Genomic DNA, 5,230 nt, shown 5'->3' on the forward strand with positions numbered 1-5,230 from the left:
ACACACACACTCACGCACACACACCAAAAAGCAGAAATCCAAACAAATACAACCTCTGCCTTGCTCAGTATAATTCCCATACTAAAACAAACAAACAAACAAACAAACAAACAAACCTGCAGCATTTACAAGACAAAGAACTGAAAACAGCTGGCCTAGGGTGCAGTTCCACCAAGGTTGAGAAGCTCAAAACCATCCTGGGCAAGGCTGGAAAGATGGCTCAGCAGTTAAGAACACTTGTCACTGTTGCAGAAGACCCAGGTTTGAATCTTACCATCCACACGGCAGAGCCTAGCCCCATGTAACTCCGTATTCGGGTGATCTGAGGCCCACTGCTGGCTTTTTGGGACACCAGGCACACGTGGCACACATACATGGCACGAAAGACTCTCATTCACCTAAGAAGATTGGTTTTTTGTTTTTTGAGACAGGGTTTCTCTGTGTAGCCCTGGCTGTCCTAGAACTCACGCTGTAGACCAGCCTGGCCTCGAACTCACAGAGATCCACCTGCCTCTACCTCAGGGATTAAAGGCATGTACCACTACTCCCTGGCTTACCTAAAATCTTTTTAAAGTGTTATTCTAGCTGTGTGGAGTGGCACATGCCTTTAATGGTAGCACTCACTCACAGGGTAGAGGGTGATGGATCACTGAGTGTGAGACTAGCCTGGTCTACATAGTGAGTTTCAGGCTAGCCACAAAGAAGCTGTGTCTCAAAAAAAAAAGGCATCCTGGACAAGAATGAAATTCTGACATAGAAATAAATACATGGATAAATAAATAAATACATAAAAATAAATAAGAAAACTATCTTTTTAATAAGCCCCAACTTTTGCTTCATACAAATAACTACTAGCCAGGGGAGGTTACAGAAGTGAGAAAAGTAACTGACACAAGCCAGAGGCCATGCTAGAGTCTGGTTACCTCAGTATAGATGTAGAGAGCGGGAAAGGTCCCCAGCCCTGAGTGTTCTGCAGCTTCCACCAGAAATCCTTCCCCAAGTCTGATTCAAAGATGGCTCAGCTCTGGGCTCTCTGCCCTAATTTGTCCCATCATCTTGAATATTTATCTGTTTTCCTCTCTGTTGAGAAACTGATGGTGGATGGTGGATGGATGGATGGATAGGTGGGTGGGTAGATGGATGAGTGGATGGATGGGTGTGTGGGTGGATGGGTACATGGAAAGAGCTCCTTAAAGGCCTTTGCAACCCCACAGTGCTTGTGGGCACCTGTCTCCCAGCAGGTACTTGCTGGGTAGTTATAGTCACTAAGAGTAATTTGTGTGTCTGTCCCTTAGGGGAGAGGTTGGTGTGGGGGACTTGGAGATGGGCCCATTTCCTTCCCCAAGGAAAACCTGGGAAAGTATCTTATGCCTCAGGAATGTGTAATTGGGATCCAGACTGGTATCCAGGCAAGGTCACCGAGAACTGATGGAAGGGGTACTGCCCTGTCTAATGGAACCCAGGGAATGAATGAGTGAATGTATGAATGCGGTGATCTACCTGTGATCTACCTATAGTTCTCTGGGCTTAGTGTCCTCTCCTATAACCTACACTGGGACAAGAGCAAAGGCTCTCGAGTTGGAATGCTCACTGTGGGTGTGAATCTCAGCTCTCTCCTTACTGTACAGCATGGGTCAGGTTACTTAGTCTCCTCGACCTTGATTTTCTCTTCTCTAAAATGAACAAGGTGTATCCCTAACCTCATGTGGCTGTTGTGGGGACTCAGTGGGACCTCGGATGCAGGGCATGGGGTATGCCTCTGAGGTCCATTTTGACTTCAGATCGAAGACTGTGGAAGATGCCAGGGACCTGCAGAGCCTGGCTTTCCTCCCTTTTACGAACTCCTGCCTGCTTCCCCTGTCTCCTCTCTCCACTGATGCCCTTTGAATTCTCTTGCGATTCTTCTGCTGAATTCTCTCTGCACCAGTAAAGGAGAGACAGAGGGCTCGTGCCACTCCCCAAGTCAGACAGAAGTCCTTATCTCGCTCTGACTGGTTCAGGCTTAAGAAACTTCAGAGCTTTCTGTCTTTGCTGTTTTGTCTTTGTTTTGAGTCAGGGTCTTATGGAGCCCAGGCAAGGCTCAAACTGAAGGTGACCTTGAACACATGCTTCTCCTGCTCACACAACTCAACTGCTGGGACGGCAGACATGTGTCCCCACTCCCGACTCTGGGTCTATTGAACTGAAAACAAACAAACAAACAAACAAACACAAAACATAGAGCATCCTGTATTTAACTATTTAGTTGTCCAGAGCAGGCTTGAAGAAAAGTGGGGTTCACTTGCCCCCTACTGCTCAGCTCAGATGCCCTAGAGGATGTTGGCACCAGCCCCAACAGGACTTTTCTTATTCCTTTTTCCTCTCCTTCATGACCTCTGCCCTCCCATTCCCAAAGCCTGGATGGGGAGTTCAGTGAAGAAGACTCAGAAATTCTGTTCAGCTTCTGATCCATTCCCATCCCATCCTGTTGTCATGGTAATAAAGATGACCCAGGGATCTAGAGCTGCTGGACCCCTGTGTTTCCTTACAACTTGATCGGAATGCAGAACGGATGGGCCCTGTTCACTGAGCCTCAAGGGAAGCGGCAGTGGTCAGAGACCCACATCAGGGGCTGCCCAGAGGATGATGACTGGGCTCTGCCTCCTGGAGCCTGCCGCCTGCAAGGAATCAGGACATTTAGTATGGGGTTGGTACCCTCTCCTATAAAAGAGACCAATAAATAGCGTGAGAGATGGGAACGGCGGCGATCAGGTAGCATGAGAGATGGGAGACTAGACGGTGATCAGGTGTTCAGAGGTCAGAGGGAGGGCTTCTCTGAGAAAGTAAGACGTGGAGGGCCTAGTCACAGGGGACATGGAGGTGGACAAGGAGACAGCAAAGAGAAGACCTCCATACCCCCAACCCCCGGAACTTTGCTTGTCTCCCCATCCACATCCAGCCAAACACAAGGCAGCCAGTTGCTGTTCCCCGAGTCAGCTGCCACTCCAGCCTGGGCAGTCGGTGACTTTCAATCCCTGGGGAGAGAGGCCCCCTCTGTGTGGCCTGGAGGTAACTCAATGTCCCCCTGCAATGTGCAGCTGGGATTTATCTCTCCCTGACACTCCTCCCAGCCGGCTAGGCGCCTGCAGCTTCAATAGACCCGGAGTGCTCTGGGATGAGCCCCAGTTCATTCAAGAGACAGAAGCCACTCAGGGAGAGAAAAGAGCTGTTGATACCAGAAAAGAATGGCTGAGGCACTGAAAGACTTGGAATACATCCAGACACAAGACATCAGGGCCCTGGCGGAGGGGGTGGGGGTGGGGAACTGCCTGGATAATGAATTTATTTATCACTCTGACCAGACTGTCTTCAAGGCAATCAGGGACATTGGGGACACTCTGGAGAATCCAGTTTGAGGTCCCGAGAAGAAAACCAAACTTTTGGATCACGCTCCTTGATGAAGCCACAGAATAGATTTAAACCTTCAAGGGCGTCTGAATAAAGCTAAAGAAAGTTAAGGAGTGAGGGGCGTGGAGAGATGGCTCAGAGGTTAATGTGTGTACTGTTCTCTTTAGTGGATACAAGAGAATCTTAGCACCTATGTCAGACGACTGTGAGCTGCCCGTAACTCTAGCTCCAGGTCTGGCATCTTCTTCTGACCTCCATAGGCACCAACACTCATGCGAAAATACACATAATTAAAAAAAAAAAAAAAAAAAAAAAAGGCTAAAAAAAAAAAAAAAAAAAAAAGGCTAAGGACAGAGTGAGCGCGCCCACGTGTGGCTGTATAGAGTACTGCATGCTGAAGCGTCTGACCTTGGAAATGGCATTTTTATTTTTCAGAGTTAGCTTTTTTACTTTCCATCCCCAACCCCACTCCCAGGTTCCATACCTAGCTGTGCATTCAACCTGTCGTGGTAGGCTGGTCAGATGGTTCAGCGGGTAAAGGTTCGAGCCACCAAGCCTGATGACCAGCAAGGTAGGAAGAGACTCCAAACGACTGGGAAAGTTGTCTTCTGCCCTTCACACCTACTCTGTGGCGCGCACGCACGCGTGTACACACACACACATGCACAGGCACACACACAATATAATAATAATAATATAACAACAACAACAAAACAATAAGAACCATCCTGGTTGCCTGATGTGGTGGTGTACATCTGTAATCCTAGCATGCAGAAGGCTGAAGTAGGTGAATTGATGCCAACCTGCTTTACATAGCCAGTAAGACCCCCGTCTCAAACAAACAAACAAACAAACAAACAGCCCACTACCACCCCAAACCCTGCCATGGCCTATAATCCCAGCACTGGGAGGAGAAGGTAGATGAAGAAGGAACTCAAGGTCGTCCTTGGCTGCCTCACAAGCTCCGAGGCCTTCCTGTGCTACATCAAAGGATGCAGAGCTGACAAGGTGGATGGCTATGTAGATTATGCTGCAAGCTTCCTGGGAGATGAACGATAATACCACATTTCCGTTGCTGACAGAAGCAGCACAGGTGAAAAACAGCCAGGCTTCAGTTTTTAAAGACTTAGTTTTATTGGGCTGGAGAGATGCTTAAAAGCATTGGCAGCTCTTCCAGAGGACCTGGGTTTGATTCCTAGGACCCATGTGGTGGCTCACAACTGTCTGTAACTCCAGTTCCAGGGCATCTAGTGTTCCCTTCTGTCCTTCATGGGCATGTGGGCACATATATATGTGCAGAAAAAAATGCCCATACACATAAAATAAGAATAATTAATCTATTTTTATTTATGTGTACATGTGTATGTCTGTGGGAGTGTGTGCCACAAATGTATGGGTGCCCATGGAGATGTCTGCCAACAGCACCCCCTGGAAATTAATCTCTTTCCTTTCTTCCCCTTTCCTTCCCCTACCCTTTCTTTTTCCTTGGGGGGAGGGAGATAACTAATTTTATTTTATATTTTGTGGACCTGGGGATGGATACAGGACTTTGCATGTTCTAGACAGGTGCTCTTTGCTTGAGCTCCATCTCCCAAACTCCTTTTTGCTCTTTCTTTCTTTCTTTCTTTCTTTCTTTCTTTCTTTCTTTCTTTCTTTCTTTCTTTCTTTCTTTCTCCTTTCTTTCTTTCTTTCTTTCTTTCTTTCTTTCTTTCTTTCTTTCTTTTCTGGTCAATTAGATGCTGAAAACTATTCAGGATCACAAAGTGGGAGGGGCCGCTGCACCAAGGCAGCATCTATGGTCTCTCTCCAGAGGAAAGATGGATCTGAATTTCTAACAAGGTTG

This window comes from Mus pahari, chromosome 6 (assembly GCF_900095145.1).
Source record: "Mus pahari chromosome 6, PAHARI_EIJ_v1.1, whole genome shotgun sequence".
In the NCBI taxonomy this organism is placed as follows: domain Eukaryota; kingdom Metazoa; phylum Chordata; class Mammalia; order Rodentia; family Muridae; genus Mus; species Mus pahari.